Genomic DNA, 20,349 nt, shown 5'->3' on the forward strand with positions numbered 1-20,349 from the left:
AAACCCCTGGTCACAGGAAAGCAATGACTTCCCACTGCCTGGGGAAGGGCAGTTTCAGTGTGTAACACCTTTGTAACTATTCAATATGTATTGTGAAGGGTAAAATACAAATATTTATTGCAAAATGTGATTCAAAACAATGAAAAGTCAGGCCTAATACTGAGAAAAAGATTTTAAGTAACTGTTTACTGTAAGTAGCCAATTCTTGTCATGTCCTGTGGGCTTCCTACTGAGATTATTATCCACGATTCACTCTTGTGGATACTGATGTACAGTAGATGTAATGTGTAATCTTATTGCACTTTGCTAGTAATTAATGTCCATTCCCCACTTTTTGCAGCTAGACGCGCACACACACATCTGTATAAGTACAAGGCTGAGCTACAATAGTAAAAAAATATATTTATATAGCACCATTCATCCAATCATACAGAAGTACTTTACGTAGATGGGTATTTCTATCCCAATCTCACTGATGGGGAAACTGAGGCACAGAGCTTGTAAATTATTTGCCTACAACAGGGAAGTGGTCAAATCAGAAAAAGAATGTGAGACCAGAGATCTTGGTTCTCAGTCGCAAACACTCAAAGCTTGTGTTCTGTATAAAGGCTTGGGTGTGCCAGCTCTTCTGAGGTGAATGTTTATTAATGTGTCAGTACTTGTATTTTCACAAAATAAAGATTTCTTACCTTGTGCGAAGAGAAACTGCTCACCGGAATATTTTAGAAAAAGCCAATAGAAAAGGGTACAGATGTGGATGGGTCCAATCAGCAGTCAGCTTTAGCAAACAGGCTGTCAAATATATTTCCCCCCACACTCCCTTGGCATGGTTCTGCAGCTAGGGCTCAGTTGGCAATTGTCTATATAGAGCTAAAACATCTTCTGGTGAATGCCCATGAAACTGCAGTGTCGGAAGAAATAGAAACCCAACTCAGAGGGGTCCATTACACATGCCTATTAAATTCACCCATTACAAACCTTCCCCTGCCTTTTCCATGTGAATGATGCGCAACAGAGTGCTTGTCCCTCTGCTTTTCCAACATTAAGATATCATTACACTGAACAGAGACAGCAAAGGCCCCAAAGACAGCAAAGAAAGATCTACTACACAATTGCTGTCTCTTGCTTCCGACTAATTAAATAGTTCCTGCCTCCTTGACACAGCTCCAGTGCAATGGAGCTTGACTAGTTAAACATTAGTGGGGCACTCTGGCCAATCACTGTCACTGATGTGTGGATTGTTTGATGGAAATAAGTTATAAAAATCTGCCAATGCTTTTTAATGGCTCTTTTGTGCACACAGTGTCTGGAGAGTGAAGAAGAAAATGCATACTCCCGCACAGGATTGGCAGGGATAGGGAGGGGATCAATTGGTATCCTCTATAAACCTGACTCTGATTTCACTTAACCTGGAACTCCTGATTTATAACATGAGTAAGTGGCATCAAAAGCAGACCCTAAATGGGAGTGGGTGGAAGGGAATTTTTCATGTTATCACCCAATGGCTAAATTAACAGAGGGGCTGACTTCTGTCCTTCCCATCCCTTACCATCAGCAGAACCCCCAACTCCTAATGCTTCCCCTCACTTGAACAAGACTTCACCTCCACCACTACTCTATCTCCTGCCAAGCAACAACATAACGGCTTCTATTCCCCAGAGCAGGCCAAGAGCTTCACCTCTCTTTAGTCGCCAGCTCCCCTCCCTGCCTGGAGTCACTCTGGGCTCCATGCTAGTTCCTTTCTGTCCACAGCATGACCACTCAGTGAGTCACACCTTCCCTTCCATTGCTCCCCACTTGAGAGAGGAGTGAGGAACTGGCAGTGAGAAAGCCAAGGCCAGAGCAAGTGGTGGGTCCTCAGCAGGCAATCCAGGCAACAGCCCCAATACTGTCCTGATTTCCAGCAGCCATAAACCCTCCCTTCTCTCTGTATATAACTCATCCCTCTCCTAAATGGCCATCTTTCATCCATGGTAACTTCCCCTCAGACTACAAAGGGCTACTCCGTAATGCTTAGCCCAGTCCCCTAATTATTAAATACCCAGCAATAGAGCTAATTGACTTGTTCATTGTGAATAACTTCTCCAACAAAATTAGCTCCTTTTTTGTTCACAAATTAGCCACAAACAGGTCATAATTTCTACAAATTTGCTTGTTATCCTCAATTGTTTAGAGCCGGTGGTTTGTTAACAAACCGGCTGCTATTAGTATTCATGCCACACGATTGGTCACATGTTATTGTTTCTGTTCCCTGACTGGATACACTAAGCTTCATAAATGAGACAAATCCTTTTTTTCCTGTTTGCAAGTGATACATAAACAATGATACAAATGATACATGAACATTTGTAGCTGTTTGAAAATTTCATTGTGTGAATAATAAAAGACCTTTTCAAAATGCCAGGAATGGAAATCCAGCGTGAATACTCGCACATATACTTAATTGTGCTAGTGTTTGCAATGCTTTATTGTTTAATGGATTTAACTATGGTATTTATCAATTAATTATGATTGCTTTTGTTAATGAATTCAAATTTAACTAAGTAGTGTCCAGAAAAAAAAATCTATCAAAGCTAAAAGAAAGTTTCTGTATTATACTGAAGTTATTGGAAATAATTACAACTGGTTATAGCCATATGGTGTTTAGACTCTGCATAAATGGGTTCTTTACAAATAACTTTGGAAGAGAGCAAGCCACTATAAAAGTGTCTTAAATATAATAATCAAATAGAAAACTGCCACCTTAGCAATTTGGTAATGCGGAGTAGGCTGAAGAAAATAGCTGTTCTCCTTACTGGTAGTGGATGTACAATAAAGATGAAAAAAGGTTCAAAACACAAAATATGAAGTAGGGAGAAAAAACAAATGTATAAGTAAAAAAAAAGTCAGAAGTGTCAGATATAGGTAGATATACATGTTTAGTCATTCAGTAGTCTTGGGATCAGCAGTGTACAGTCTGGAAAGTCCTGACAGACCAGCACAAGACGTGCGCCATTCAGTAGGGGTGTAGCATCCTCAATTGCTCTGCAATTGTTGTGTCCTCCCTATACATGGTAGGTTACAGGGCAGCTACTAGCAGATCAGGTTTCTGTACACATTTGAATGGCTACAGCACTTCCATCATGATACAAGAGATGTGTTTTCTCTTTAAGATATTTTCATGCACTGCCAGGTCTGGCTAATACCAGCCAGTTACACATGGTGCCACCTAGAACATTATAATATAGTTTTGGCATTCCATCACTTCTCACCCTTTGAGATTCACATTCCTACCATTTACAAAATTTACACTATCTTTAAAGTTCAGTATGTATCAGTCTAAGTGTCTCGGAATAGTACTGGCTTTCTAATTACACAATCCAAATGCATAACAACTTGGTCATCTGGATGTCCGTTAGTTGCAATGACTGGCTGTGGTCTGTTTGGAATCTTTCAGTCATCTTCTTCTGCATCCACCATCTGTAGAGTTTGCTCTGTTGATTGTTCTTTCTGAAGAACAAACTGAAGATGTCAGTGGTTTCTGTTGAACTCTCCACATAGTCTCGATCACATAATCTGGGCGATCAATTCTTTTTATTTATGACAGCTGGAGTTCTCCATCAGTTTGACACAAACACAATCACCAAGTTCTAGATCCAGCAGTTTTGAGTGACATCTGTTATACAAGTGTCTATAAGCTCTTTTCGCCTTTTTATTTGATTGACTATTGTCTTCATTTCTGCCCACTTTGGAGACAGATTCTTTTCCAAAGTTGGAATAGTAGTTCTGAGTTGTCTTCCCATCAGGAGTTGTGCTGGACTAATCCCATTAGTGGCTATCAGTGTTGATCTGTAGCTCAGAAGAGCAAGAAATGGACCTTCCTGTTGTAAGATTTTCTTGGCTGTCTGTACTGCTCTCTCAGCCTCTCCATTTGCCTGTGGGTAACGTGGGCTGCTAGTAATATGATCAAAATCATATTTTGTTTGGAATTATTTAAATTCTGCTGCAGTGAATTGTGACCCATTGTCCATCACTAGTTGTTCTGGAATACCGAAATGAGAAAAAATGCTCTTTGGTTTCTTGATAACACTGCAATGTGTTATGTCGTTCAATACATTATTTCTATATACTTGAAAAAACAGTCCACTATAACCAGGTGGTAATGTCCTCTGAATTCTCATAAATCTGCAGCTAGTCTCTTCCAAGGTCTATCTGGTAGAAGTGTTGTTGTTAAAGGTTCTTTGCTAAAGTAACAGACCACACAATGCAAAGTTCACATGCAGATATTTTATTCTTTATGTCTTTGTTGATGCACTGACTGGTTGGCCTGTTTAAGATATTTATTTAGTCCTTGATGTCCTTCATGGATGAGGTTTAGGATTTCCCCTCTCATTCATTTGGATTATGATGCAGTTGCCTTTAATAATGAGACCATTTGACTCTCTTAATTGTCCACGTATTACAAAGTAGTCTCTTGTCCCTTCCTTAGTGCCCTTTAGATAATTGGGCCTGACAATCTGTGAGCATGCATCCTTACCTCTAGGGCACCTCCTCCTGCCCAGACGTGACATAGCAGGGGACTTTGCCTCTCACTCTTCTCTGGTGGTCACTTTCTCAGCCATGATGACCAATCCCAGACAGTCTCTTCCCCAGATTCTCTGACTGGGTCTTCTGTGCTCTGTGGGTCAGCCCTCGGGCCAAGTCACATAATAGTTCAGTCCCCTTCTGGTGTTCAGTGAAAAACAGAAGGTCCCTCAGCCCTCCTGGGGCTTGACTTCAATTCCTTCCCTTCTTAGGGTATTGTCCTCCCAGACTTTTTCCCTGCCTGGAGTCCAAATACCTTATGGGCTTCTATCTCATTCCCTGGCATGGGCAGCGGTTATCAAAGGCCAGGGAAGCCTAAGCCTCCCCTAACCCATGCTGTGGCCCTACCCACACTCTGCCCCAAGGCCCCCACTCTTCCATGAAGCCAGCGGAGGCTGAGCACCGGCCAGCGGCCTAGATCTGGGGCTCTGCTGGTGACCAGAGGTGGCTTGGGCTGGCTGGTGGCCTGGGGCATCTTGGGGTAGGGGGCGGCTCAGGCTGGCCAGAGGCTCGGTGGATGAGCTGGCCACCACAGCCCAGAGGTTGAGCTGGTTTGGCCGGGGCTGCTCTGGCCATGGAGATGGGGGTGGGAGGCTTGGGGTTCTGGCAAGCAAGGGTGGGCAGAAGGGGCAGGGCCTTGGGTGAAAGGGGTGGGGCCAGGGGGCTAGCATCCCCAAAGGGGCATTTCATTTGCCTCCCATGTTCCCTGGTCCACGCAGACCCTAGCTAGGGTCCCACCACAGGACTTAATCCTGTTCCTGTAGCTCTGCTTCCTGGCCACTGCCAGACCCAAACTACTGCACCTTCATCCAGGTCTTCCCCAGGGAGAGAGATCTCTCCCTAGCTCTTCTCTCCTGGGTCTCTCCTCTCCCTGCTGAGTTCCCAGCTCTATTTAAGTACTGCTCACTTTGGCTCACCACCACATCTAGTGCCGTTTTCTAACAGAGCTCCATTACATCCAGCTGGGGTCACCAATTCACCCTTATATTGCCAGCTCAGCAGTGAGGCAAGTCATGGGCAAGGCTAAGCCCAGCTTGTCTCAAAGGATCAGCCAGCCCATGATCACAGCCCTAATGTAACTTAGAACTTTTTAAAGTTGTGTGTCTGTCAAGGATGCTTGTTATAGCTGGTTTGGTCTGATGCTAGTCTGTATGTTTCCATAGCAGCCACTGGTATGACTTTCTGTCATCTTTGAGCTCATCAGTAGTTGAGTATGATGCTGGACTCTGTGACAGTGTGTTTGCTATTACCAGATTTTTCCCAGGAACATATTTAGCAATTGGATTAAATCACATTAACATTATCAAAAGACCTTGGCATCTCAAATCCAGGTCTTTTCCCTTGATGAAGGTTACAAGCGGTTTATGGTCTGTTATCAGTGTCAAAGAATCCAACCACACAGATCTCTTTAAAAGTTCTCATATACCCATATGCATGCCAGGCACTACTTTTCAATCTATGCTTATTGTTTTTCTGCTTCTGGTGACTGTGTGAGAACAAAACGCAACTGGCTTCCGCTTGGATCCATGTTACTTAGCTGCTTCCATCTGCACTGACCAATGTGGGTTTGTTCACATCATAGTACCTGAGACTGGGGCTATTGAAATTGTTTCTTTTACCTGTTGATTTGGCCCCTGTAGCCACAATGTGTTGGACTTTATCAGTTCATTCAGTGGTTTTGTCACTGAAGAAAGGTCTTATAGGTATTGACCAAGGAAATTTACCATCCCCAGGGGATGCATCTCACTTCTGGTACATTTGTACAGTTTTAGCATTCCATCACAGCACCTACACACAGGGCTGTGCTGAGTCCCCAGATGCATTCATTTGCCACACACTTCACCACTCCACATCTGACATGGGTGAGCTTGCACCACTGACAGCATGGCAGCTCGAAGCCAGGCAGGTTGTCATCAAGGCTGAGTGATGAGAAAGGAGTTTCTTACAGTGGGAGCAACTCATTTCCATTCTGCTCACCACAATGTGATAGCATCAGCTATGGAGATGGTTGGTAACATAGTCCAACGTGGTCTCTTACTTATGAGTCCATGGCGAGGCACCTCCCATATAACTTTGAAAAGTGGCAGGTATCTCCTGGATTTGTCAAGATGGTTCTTTGTGGCAATATAATGCGTGATGTTAAGTGGTGGATATTAGAAAGGACTGGTATCAACTTAGTGTTTTGTGGTCTCATAGTCCCTGTTATTATTCTCATTGTTTGATTCAATTGCACATCAACTGGCTTTGTGTGGGGAAAGTTTAACCACATTGAGCACAGTGTTCTCCAACTGCGTCTCAGAGAGTTAATGCCAAACTGTGTAGTTTTTGCGCATTAGCTCCCCAAGTTGAGACTAGAGGGATAGCTCAGTGGTTTGAGCATTGGCCTGCTAAACCCAGGGTTATGAGTTCAATCCTTGAGGGGGCCATTTAGGGATAAGAGGCAAAAATCTGTCTGGGGATTGGTCCTGCTTTGAGCAGGGGGTTGGACTAGATAACCTCCTAAGGTCCCTTCCAACCCTGATATTCTAAGATGCTGTTTCTGCTCTTAATCTTCTGAGTTATCTTGGTGAGGGGTCCTTATACATAAGTGTATGAGCTAGAGTTAGTCCTGTGGCTTTGGGTCACGTGCCAGTCCTTCTCTATTCAAGAAGATGTTGAGTTCTTGTGAAGCGTTAGTGTGACTGAGATGTGAGCATGACAACGCTGTTTTTGATAAACTGGGCTGAAGTCTCCACTTCTTGAAATAGCCACAGATGGCTACCACATCTTGGTTCAGGTTGTCCTCAGTCTTTTTGAAGTCTCTTTCTCTTGAGGCGAGGCAGATATCACCTGCATACTTAAATGGCCTTGAGATTGTTGGAGGCAGATCATTCATAAATATGGAGTGGGTTCTGGCAGTAACTGGCCATCTGAGAGTTTCTCCAAGCTTACGGAGCATCCCAAGGAGGAAAGGACAGGGCAGAGTAGGAATAGAGCTATGCCCCACTAAACCAATGCTCCATGGGTGTATGGTGCTTTGAGGACCTATACATCAATGGTGTAAGTTAGAGCAGCTTTTAGCCTTCAGAACTGGTGCAGGGATAGACCAAGCGCCTCACAGCCAGAGAGCTGTAAACTCCCTTTCTTTTGCACCTTGTGGAGCTTGGCCACATAAGAGAACCTGTCCCTATATTATATACACAAAATCCTTAAGATACATGACGAGGTCATTTCCTGTCTCCTGTAACCACTTCATTGGAAGACAGAGGATCTAGACTTCAAGAAAATGGTTAATCTCAGAGGTGTTTGGGAAAAGACAAGTGGGCTGAGTTCTGATACATTAATGACATATATGGCAGCCACATTTTTATTAGCAGGATTCTAAAAGAGGACCTCCCAGAGTACAGTGAACCAGCGCAACCTCCTCTAATCTGTCTCTTTCCCTAAAGCTAAGGGTTTGATCCAGCTGCCATTGAAATCAGTTGAAAGACTCCCATCAATTGTCTTCAGTAAGAACTGAATCAGGCCCTAAGTTAAAGTGGTGAGCTGCAGAAATCTCCCAGGACCTATGAGAACTATGATAGAGCTATGAAGAAAGAAATAACTAGGACATCTGTTTGGCCTCATTTGGATGGGTGGGTAGGGAAGTGGAATTGGAGAAAGAGAACATCTCTCAATAACTTCCAAAATGATTGGATTTCACTAAAATTACACATGCTCAAAAGCTGAAGAGTCACAGTCCTAATAATTCTTCACTTACCTTATAAAAATGGATACCTCTCTCTTTCAAATTAATATGTCTGATGTATATATTTTCTGAATATGCAGTACCAGTATGTATTTCTGTATGAAATAGTAATCATGGATTCCAGAACTGACTGATCCGCCTTAACTGGTTCTGAAGCACCAAAATCCTCAAAGCAAAACTGTTTCCTCTGGCTGTCTGTACATGAAGTTGATTTATGACTAGTTTTCTGTTCAAACCACTGTAATTTTGTGAAATGATAGCAGTATTGATTCCAGAAAGAATTTCACTTCACTGAAACTGCCAGGGCAGAGGAACTAAATGGAGCCTTGGAGTGAATTTTCTAGCTTTCCACTTTATCAATTTCATCTCTTTTGCTCCCCACCTTTGCTTAACAACCTACATCTCTTCTTTTCCTCCTTCTTCTTCCTTTCTGGCTCTGGTCTTTTTCTGTGTTTCCCAGACAAACTACAGAGCATATTTGCTTACCTGTGAACTTTCAGCAGCAGTTCTATTCATAAACATGAGTTTAAAATAGAATCAGAGCTGGGAATAGGCTGCCTGAGATCTCAGAGCTTTTTGTGCTTTTGTATCCTCTGGGGGAGTTTGGTTGCTCTGAATCCAGATCTTGAGAAATGCTGATGCATGGAATTGGCTATTTCCTACAGGATTATTAGAAGGTAAAATAATATGTCTGTTTTAGTTAATCTAAAAATGCCTATGAAAGAATTAAGGCCCAGAGAAGAAGAATCATGTACTCCATATATATATAACATTTTCTTTCATAGGCATTTATATATATGTGTGATGGGGCAAGGCCAGATGGCTACTGTAAAATAGTGAGGAACAGGTATGTTAGCCCCAGGCTAAACAAATCCCTGGTACCATGGTAACCAAATGGCAGTTGCCCCAGGTTAATCAAGACACCTGGGGCCAATTAAGATCCTTCTAGAAAGCAGTGGAGATAGCTACATTGATTGGAACACCTGAAGCCAATCAAGGGCAGGCTGGAGCTAGTTAAAAGCCTCCCAGTTAGTCAGTGAGGTATGCATGTGAGGGGCTGGGAGCAAGAGGTGCGAGGAGCTGAGAGTGAGAGGATGTACTGCTGGAAGACTGAGCAGTACAAGCTGGAGAAGGCCATGGGGAAGTAGCCCAGGGAGTTGTAGCTGTCATGCAGCTGTTACAGGAGGCACTATAGACAGCTGCAATCCACAGGGCCCTGGGCTGGAACCCGGAGTAGAGGGTGGGCCTGGGGTTTCCCCCAAACCTCCCAACTGCTGATCAGACACAGGAGGAGTTGACCCAGACTGTGAGTTCCAGGGGAAGATCACTGAGGTGAGCAAATCTGCCAATAAGCGCAAGACCCACCAAGGTAGAGAAGGAACTTTGTCACAACATATATGGAGTACATGATTTTTCTTCTCTGGGCCTTAATTCTACTAGCATGAATTAAGAGTAACTCCATTGAAATCAATTAAATTACAACAGTGTAAAACTCGTGTGAAATCAGAACTACGTCCATTGAACAGACAAGCACAGCTGGGGAAGAATGGAATACATCATCATCCATGTGAGCAGAAACTCAATGGGTTAGTCACATTTCTGGTTTGCTAGCCTTGACAGTGTCCCTTTAAAGAGTGATAATCATCAAAATAAAATTAGATGAAAAACTTGCAGTAATATAATGTTATATTTGCAAATCAGAATGAACACCTCCACGTCCACATGAAATGCAGAAGTTCAACTTCCAATGGCAATGTTAACTCAGCCCCATTGCACAGAGAATACATTAACTTACACCTTTAATAACTTAATTAGATACCACAATTACTTTATTACTGTATGGTTTTGTATTTGATTTGCCATTGTGTGTAATTTTAAAAGGAAAATGGGGCCATATAGTGTTGTGCCATTGTGAGGTTGCACAATAGGATCTGTGGAGTTGCACAAAACACAAAACTGGATTGGTCTATAGCCATACAACAGAACTAAAACTGAAGGACTATGGAATAAGTGACACCAGCAAAAGTGTAACTAAACAAAACATTTTCACTTAACATAACAAAGCACTGTTTTTAATTATTTATATGTTCCTTATTTTTTAAATCTTACAACCTTTCCAAGAGGCCATTCCTCATTGAGGACTATGTAGCCACATTAGAAGTGTGCAGTTTTAGGTCCCAGATTTTCAAAAGACAGCCTTTTTCTGTGGGCACAACAATTTGGATAGGTAAATAACACAAACAAATATAACGTGTCAGAGCTCCGACCTTGTCCCTGTGGATCCCACGCTTCCAGGTGGTTTGTGCTAGCCTCAGAGGCTCACTGCGATGCTCCACGTAGCCCTTTCTCTCTCTAGGGCCAGGGTTACAGTCTACTGAGCCCTTTTCATCATAAGCCAGCAAGGAGGTTGGTGACAGAACTCCCACAGTCTCTGTTGTCCCTACGGGCTTATTCCAGAACAGTTTAGCCTCCTGTCCGGACAGGGGCCTGTCTTCCCCTCCCAGGAGGTGTTTCTGTAGTGGCAGGGTGGGAGGAACGCGCCCTCTAATCCGGGTTCCGGTGCAGGGACCCTAATAGCAGCAGCTGTTGGCAGCCAAACTTTCACTGCCAGAGTTGCTACATTTCCTTAGGCCACTTCTCCACAGCTCTCCCACTTCTCTCTCTCACAGCCTCCTTCACCCTTACATTAGGGCTCCCTTTCCAGTGGCTTGAGGGTGTCTTCATTACCCAGCCCTTCAGCTGCACTTCCTCTCCTCTGGCTCCCTGGCTCTCCTTGGCCTGACCGGAGTGAGCACTTTTATAGTATCAGAGGGACCTTAGAGTCAGGTGTTCACATTAGTTTAATGGCTTCAACTGACTCTTTGCAGGCTAATTGGAATCATGTGTCCACCCTAGCCTGGAGCTGCCCCTGCTCTGGTCAGTCAGGGAACAGAAAACTGCTTATCCAGTGGCCAGTATATCTGCCTTCTACTACTCTCCTGTACCCCAATGCGTACTTCAGGAGGTGAGGGCCACTTTACTGCCCACTGTTCGGGTCTTCCTTGACCGGGTCCTGTGAGAGGCTGTGCCCCATCCACCCTCCACCCCAGGCCCTCTGGACTTTTCATTGGGCCCCTGCCCCATGGACCTGCCAGGCCATCCCAACCCTTTACCATGAGCTGGCTGCACGAGTTGCAGCCGGTTCAGTTCCAGACCATGCCACGAAAACATTTGTACATGCTCGTGCTCCACACCCTTTATGTCCTCACCCTCACGTCCCGCCCCGACATGAAGTGGCAGGATCTTCTGCCACCTCTGGAGGGTGAGGAGCCCCAGTGGGCCAGCCTATATTCCACCCTGGTCCTGAGGCCCATCGGGGATGTCAGCTGGCGGATCCTTCACGGAGCTGTGAGCAAGGGTGTGTACTTGGCACGGTTCACTCCCCTCCCAGACACCTGCCCTTTTTGCGGCTTGAGGGAGACCCTGGCGCACATATACCTATAGTGCGCCAGGTTGCAGCCCCTATTCCGGCTCCTCCTAGATATTTTATTATGTTTTTGGTTGCACTTTTCCCCTCACCTTCTCATCTACACACTCCCTATCGGTAGCCCCACAAAGTTGTGGGAACTCCTTGTCCATCTCCTCCTAGACCTGGCCAAAATGACCATCTACAAAACCAGGGAGAGGAGATTGGCCGACTGGGTTTCCTGTGACTGTGGCGCCTACTTCCGCTCCTCTGTCCATTCACACATCCAGGCAGAGTTCCTCTGGGTGGCATCCACTGGCTTCCTTGACACCGTTGAGGAGCAGTGGGTGCTGTCTGGGGTTCTCTGCACGGTGTCCCCATCAGGTTCCCTTCATTTAGCCCTGTGACCTTACTCCCATTCCTGTTATTTCATTAGTTTCCCCCCGCAATTATTTGGTATCACGGACCTGTGGATCGTCCCCTTAGGCTGGCGGGAGGCCTGCCCACTTCCTGGATCTCAACAGGACTACTCTGCTGTACCCAACTGGCCTAGGTCTATCACAATAAGCAGAGCCAATTAATTCTGAAAGCAAAGGCAACCATGTGGATAGCAAAGTACCCCATCGGCTTGTGCAATGAAGATTTCTGCCTACAATTAAGTGTGGTCTCATAAAATGTAGGCACAATTAAAGCAGACACAAATTGCACTCCTCACCCACCCACCCCCAAAAAGGAGGAAAGTGTGACTCAGGGACCCTTTGATGCTAACTGGCAGAGGGCACAGGGGGTGCATAGGGTTTTAAAGGAATCATCTGGGTCAGGTATCTACATAATAGTCCACAGAAGGGTGGCATGTGAGGTCTCTACTGAGCCAGTAGGCTACTGGTCATCATAATCATTGTATGTATGGCTAATGTTTAAGGAGTTATGTATCTACACTGAAAATTATGCTCATAAGGTCTTGGAGTAAAGGCAGGTCACCGGCATGTGTGTTTCATGAAAAGAGGATCACAGCCAGCCTGGCTATAAAGAGCTGCAGGGCTTTTGGGTGAGCAATACTCACCTAGGCATCAGTTTGTTAATTAAGTCTAGGTTCTAGAATGAGTGTTATAATTTGTATGTAACCAGTTGTTTCCAAACTTTCTACTTGCTACTACTTAAAACTCTATGTTTTGTTAAATAAACTTAGATTTGTTTATAGTGAAATCAAACACAAGTACTGTGAGCTAAGTGGAGTGGTGATCTGATGAGGGACCGGTAATCTGGGATATACTGTTTCATTGGGAGCAGCGAATTGGTGAATACTGCAAGTTTTCAGTGGACCAGGGACAGCATGCTTCAGGGAAACCCTCAGAGGGCTCCAGAGCTGAAGTATACCAGTCGCTAGCCTGAGAGGCTAGAGGGGAGTACTTGTATTGCCAATGGCTGATGAGGCTGGAAGCTGACCCATGGCAGGCACAGACAAGGCTTCTTCATGCAAAGGGCAGGTGGTACCAAGGTGCCTTACAACCCTGGCTGCCCCCAGGAAGTGTCACAGAAGGACAGAGATCCCTTTAAAAACCTGATTTTAAATGTTCACCAGTTTTTCAGTTGTGTGCGTTTCTGTTTGCTTGGGGAGCGGGGAGGTTAGGTCTTATGAATATTTTAATGTGGAAAAAAGTTTTGTTTGTTTTCCCCATTCATCTCACTCATACAACAGAACACATTTCATTTAAACTTTCTTTACCAAACTAATTCATCTTTTGGCTGAGACCAAGCATTGTGCTCAAGAGTAAAGTTCTCCAGGAAGGGGAGAGATGCCACACTTCCTATAAACTCTAGAAGGAGTCTTTGGTTTCCTATGACACCCTTCCTGCCGGGGGCAGAAACAGAGAAGCCCAGGACAGGGCAATCACAGGTTGTAGCTACGTAAAGCAGCAGAAAATTGGTCACTTTATTCTGTCCATAGTCCCTGTTCATAATAAAGGCTCATCCTGACACCAGTCTGCTTGGCAGTAAAATGCTACAAGCATGGACAGCTTCAACGCAAAAAGAGAATTTTAAGTAGGTAATTAACATAATAAAACAGGAGGCAATAATGAAATTTGAGCTACAAATCTTAGCTATAGGTTCTGCTACTGTGAAAGTTATATGGGAGTATTCTGAATATACGAATGGTTGAATGTGAATTTTTCCTAGCCTATTCGGCGTTGAATGTCATACCATTTGTCATTGCAAAGGTAATTTTCCCCTTGATTTGCAGTAGGGCCTGAGATTTGGCCTATAACTTCTGGGTCAAGAAGTGTTAATGATATTCAGACATGGAATATGCAGGGAAACCAAGAGCCTTGTAATACAAAGTGCTGAGTCTCTCAAATCTGATTGATTTAATAGGCTCTGAGGGCACTCAGCACATCACAGGATGAGGCCCAAACATACATATATTTTTGTAGCTGTGCTACAATTGTATTAAATTTACAGTAATAAACTCAGCAGTAGCACCACATTTTAAACTCATTATTTACACTGAATATATCCATTCCACGGATGAGTAGCTGCATTAGTGACAAGCAATGTGTTAAAATGCTGACATGCAACTGCACTTGCCAGCACTCATCTTTCACAAACAGTGATGGGGGTGGGGAAGCGGCAAGTATTAATGGCTTCTCTTTTGCTTTTTTTGTGTCTACTAACTGCTGGGAAATTTAGGGACCCTCCCAACTGGAAAGGTGCTAGAGTCCCCGGGAACAGCTCCTTTCTCACAAGGCAGTTCCACGCTGAAGAGTGACTGTAAAAATGTGGCATGGCATGGCATTTCATGATTATCATCTCTCCATTATTATCTCTGAATCTCCCTGCAGGAACTGGAAAACTCTACATGCTTAGAGTCAAACAACAGCTCTAAACTTACCCCTATGGCATTTTACACTGGCCAAGCACTCTTGTGTATAATCTGTCATGACCAGGGCATGGGTAGTCACACCTAATGGCTAGAGCAAGAATCAGGCCTAGTGGGTGAAGCAGGAGTCAGAAACCAGAGTCAGGAGCAAGCAGGGAAGCAGAGCTGGAGCAGACAGAAGAATGATAGCACCTGCCCACATCTAAAGGCGTCTCCCCCAGTCTAAGAGGAGGGGCCAGTGAACTCATGACTCAAGTAAAGTTGGGGGACAAGAAATGATAAAACAGGGATAGAAGTGAGGGTTACAGGGTCAAAAGTAGGGAGCCAGAGGGGGACACTGAGCATAGAACTATGGACAGCACCCACTGCTCCTCGAAGGCTCCTCGTGACTTCATGGGGCCACGGATGGAGATCAGGAAGGGCGGGGAAAAGTGCAGCCAGGACCCAAGGAGAGGAGGAGCTGCAGCCTGGTGCACTCGATGTAAATGTGCATCAGGGTTTCCCTCTCACTGCAAAAGGGGCAAGTGTCAGGGAGGGGGTGAACTGCACCAAGTACACAGGCTGTGGGACCAGGATGGAACACAGACTGAGCCTCCGGGGCAGGAGCAATTGCAACTGCAGATACACACATTGAGTAGTCAGCAACCTGCTGCTGCTGAGCTTAAAAGCGGGCCTGCTGGCTCCCTTCAGCAAAATCAGGTGGTCCTACCACAACCCAGCTGAGTTTATTAATCTGCCTGGAGGCTGGGCTTTCTCAGGGTCAGCGGAAGGAGCTCACTCCTGGCACAACTGTGTTAAATGATCCAATGCTTAACACAGTGGAGCAGCCAGTATAGTGCAGGATGATCCCTTTGAACATGGTTGAATTAAGTGTGATTAAACCCTGATGCCACATGTTCAGCCATGGTAAAATTTCCATGGATCTTGTACCCTTAACTCCAGGTGCTTTGGAAAAATCTCACACTTATCGTGTACCAGACCCACAGAGCTCTTTAAAACCCAAGGAAAGGGATTACTCTCCCTAACTGTAACAATCTGTAACAATCTGACAAAAAAAAATTGCTATGCATGGCTGGCTTAGCTTGAAAAGATCCTTCTCTGAACAAAGGGTCAGTAATAATACACACAAGTTAAAACATTTACATTTTTTCATATGATTATTTCTTTTAATATTGAATTCTTCCAATCTCTATTACGCAGTATCCACATGAATAACACTTCCCTCATAAAAAGCACAGGTTTTGCTTCTTATCTGCAGACCGTGTGATCTACAATCAACAGCCCATTTAAGGGCCTACAGAAAAATGGTTTCTCTCTCTAGCTGTGCGAGGAACCTGAGCCATATATATAGCTGGCTTGGGCTTTAGAACATGTTCCTACGATTGTTCCCTGAACTTCACAGCTCTGTGGCAACCCAGAATTAGGACCATCAGTGCTAAGAATGATAGATTATTCAGACTGCTGGTCAAATTCAGCCCTAGTGTAACATCACTGAACTTAATGGTGTTACACCAAGGATAAATTTGGCTCATTGTGGTCATCAAGAGATTGCAGGTTGTAATGCAAACAATTTCCCATTGGGAAGGGACTTGGTGTCTTTCAGTTATTACATTTGGGCTAGATTTGAACCAGTGAGTTAGATGCAAAAGACTACGTCCCATTATCAACACCACAGAGCCATTCAGCCTCCCCCCTTAGTCTAACCAGCACATTATGTTCCCATAGTGTCAGAGCAGCAGAGTCATTTTGTTACAGATTACTCTTCTTTGTGGACAAACGGTGAGCAGCTCTCCTAAAAATGTGTGTGTCTAAAGAGACCTTACAAAACAGTGGGGGGTGGGGAAGATAAAAATGACGATAATTTCAGATTAGAAATCATCATTTTTAGGAGTTGGGACCTCAAAGGCTATTGTCAGCAAAATAAGAGTGGAAAAAAAAGTATAAAATATTCCATGGTATTAGAGCTGGTCAAAACTACTGTGTCAGAATTTTTTGTTTTGTTTTTAAGGGAAAAATGGCCTTTTTTCCAAAGCTAAAGTTTCTGTAAAAATTTTATTTCATTTGAAATTTCTATTTCTGAAAAACCAATTTTTTTTTACTTCCATTCTCAATTTTTCATGGTAAATACTTACCATTTTCCCATAGTATGCACTATACATTCTTTGTGCTCCCGCTGTAGGAATGGCAATCCAGCAGCTAGCCCCCAGCACATTGTTAATGTTCATTATGGCAAGACAAATGCTATTTTTGTCCTTAAGAACGAGTAGTAGAAGCAAAATAAAAGAGCAGTGGTGTTCGATAAACAACCATGCAGTAGTCTATTTGCCTGATGACAAGTGAAAGTGAAGTGCCACGTAGATGAAATGGTCCAACGTATATTGCCACATGCTTGTCTTTTGATTCACATTGGATACACAGATACTGGGCTAATAGTCCATTGTACTACAGCCAGATCAGGCAAATACCAGGAGGGTTTGTGTCCCATAATTTTTTTTTTCCTCAGATGGATTCTACAGAGTGAGGCAGTGATTGCTACTCTTAGACTGGAACAAACGAGCCTATGTTCCTAGTTGGGGGAAATTACAATACATACATGACTTCCTCACAGGGGAAACAGCAAAGGGAAAATATACACAACTTTTCTGTGCAAGAAAAGAACTAGATAAAACTCCAATATTTTCTCCATTTCCAAATGCTTATCCCTTGTAACCCATTTAGAGCTGGTCTGTGCCTACTCCAATTCTGTAACTGTGTTCACCAGGGCTGGTGCTCAATGGCATTATTCTCAGTTCTTGTAGCTTTTCTGTTGCCAAATCCAGTTTTGAGGTTTGGCATCTCAGCCATATTAAGATATGTGAAAAGCAACCATGTATATATAGCACCATATTACTCAGCAAATCAGCTGTTTTACTGTGTTCAGAATCCTATTTGCTTACTTAAATTGACAAATACGTTTTTGTCATTTTACTCATGTTTAGCCCTGCAGAGCTAACACAGCTACAAGAGCAGGAGATTGATTCAAGTCCCTTTTGTGCATTATCAATACGATTGTTAAGTTTCAATCACTTCCAACTGTACGCAACCACTGACGGCAACGGTATTACAGGGATGTCACTTCAGGCCTGCCTCCACCCCAAAAATGTATAAAGTTTTGTGGCCAAGATTTTCAGAAGCGACCAATGGTTTCGGATATTCAACCGGAGGCATACCTTAAAGGCATCTAAACTCTAAAAAACTAAGCCCCTTAGAAGTGTCTAAAATGGGGCACCCCAAAGCACATTTGAAAACCTTAGCCAATACTTTTTGGTTCACTGTGCTTGCACTGCATCTCTTCATACTGAAATCCTTTTCTTAACAGACTGCTTATGTCTGGTTTTTGAGGCCCAATTCACCACACCTTACTCAGAGAATTCAAAATTTCATGGATTTGCTTTGTGTTCTGAAAAACATGAAGGAAAAGGTCTCCTTGAATGTTGCAATGCTGATGACAGTAAAGCTCATCAAGGATGGGCTTCCCCATTGAAGCACTTAATCAACAAACCACTTTTGCCTCCAGCAGTCTGACTCCCACCCCAAAGTAGCAAATGCCCACTGAGATCACATCATGAAATGTGCTAATCACTGACAAATGAGACTGATGATGGCACAGTAGGAGCTGAACAGAAGCCTTCTCTAAATAAATGTGCTTGAGTTTCATAAACTATTACAAAGGCAATAGCTTCAAACATTTCCTACATTAGTCGAAAGGCATCTTTTAACACAGTCTGGAGACCTCCCTTCTCAAAATACCCTCAGATCAATACCTCTGAATCTATTACAACTCAGGGCCAAATTATCTGCTGGTGTAAGCATGCACAATTTTATTGATTTATTAATACTTCATTTATGATAGTGCTACTGTGTGCACTAGATCCATCCCAAACATTCATGAAGGATGCTCTCTGCTCTGAGAATTTTACAGTCTGCAAAAAGACAAGAAGACAGAGCCTAGGGGATGGGGGACAACAACGGGCAGTTTCGTTACTTCCCTGGAGTTGCGCCCACTTTTGCCATTGGTGAATTTGCCCTTTTAGCCATTGTGCCACTTGCTTTTCTGGAAATTCAGTTGTTCTACCAAGTCACACACGTGCCACATCAGCTTTTCAGGCTAATGTCCTCTCTGAAACACTATAGAAAAGAATTCTTTTAGCATGATTCAAATAAATTTCAGTTGATTTCACCAACACAAACTACCCTATTTTTCTCACAATATAGAGTTCACTGTAGTGAACACTACAATGGTTATGTATTTACCCTCCCAACTTCACTCCAGGCTGGATGATTACAGTCTCTCTCTCCCCTCTGGATAAATTGTCTTTAGTTGCTCAGCAACCTACACATCAGAATTAAATTAACTTTGATTACAATTACAGACAGCATAAATCTCAGGCCTGCACTGTCAGAAGAAAGCAGAGAGCATGCTGTTTTTCTGCAGGATTTTCTTCCTGAAGTGCTGCTGTGGAATAGGAGCCTCAGGGGAAATCACATCTCCCTAGGTGCAAATGAAACTCACCCTTTGTTTTCACTTGTGAGTACAGATGCATCATGGTCTTGAATCATTTAAAGTGTGAGTGATTTGGGCACAAAAGAATGTATTTATTGGTCTAAAAATATCTCCACACACATGCAGCAAATGAAAATAGCAATCAGCTCAATCAGCTAGCTTAATAATATATGTTTATTAACACAAAATGATATGGATCACTAGGGTTCAAGTGCTATTGGGAAAATCTGTAATTTTGCTGCTTTCTCAAAGCTACTCTAACATGACATAGAGAGAAGGGCCTAGTCGTGCTGACAGCATTGGTGTTGCACAAAAGCCCTGAATCCCACTGCACTGAAGTTGCATCTTTGTGGTTCTCCATGAGATACTTGCTTTAGGATCCTGAGGTCACTCAGTTGATTCAACAAATTAACACAGGAATGCAATTGTCAGGCATATTCTAACAGTTAATTAGAACAAATTTCCAAGTAGGGGCCTGCTTCTGCTCCATTCAGGGAGGCAGCAGGCCTTCGGGGACCCACTGAAGAGATTAGACGTTAAGTGTGACTAGTGCCACACAGGAAGTAGTCGAACCCTGAAGAAGGGCTTTATTGAGCACAAACTATGAAGACTTAAATTTATCTAGTTGCTTTCATAATCTTACATCAATGTATTTGGTTTTCATTTGTCTTCCTAAGAACATGCTTCAGAGGGCCTATTCTGATACACTCATATTGAGTGGTACCTTGCTCTTTTGATTTCAGTGGGACTCCTCGTGGCATAAATCTCAATATGAGTAAAGACCATGGCCCTTATCTAGGATACTTTAGCTTACAAGGGGTAATGCCTTGTGGGGCCAGTTAGTTGAAATACCATTCGAAATTACTGAACTTTTTTTTTTTTAAAGTTAAGAACAGTCATAAATATCATACATTTTCATATAACCACTGAATCGTGAGGATGCTCCAACTGTCTTTTATTGTTAATTGAAATTGTACTCAGGGCTGGCTCCAGACCCCAGCGCGCCAAGCGCGCGCTTGGGGCAGCATTTTGCCGGCAGGGCAGCAGGCGGCTACGGCGGACCTTCCGCAGTCATGCCTGTGGGAGGTCCACCGGAGCCGCGGGACCGGCGACCGCCAGAGCGCGTCCCGCGGCGCGCCGCCCTGCTTGGGGCGGCGGGATTCCTAGAGCCGCCTCTGATTGTACTACCCTTT

This window comes from Mauremys reevesii, linkage group 2 (assembly GCF_016161935.1).
Source record: "Mauremys reevesii isolate NIE-2019 linkage group 2, ASM1616193v1, whole genome shotgun sequence".
Taxonomy (NCBI): Eukaryota; Metazoa; Chordata; order Testudines; family Geoemydidae; genus Mauremys; species Mauremys reevesii.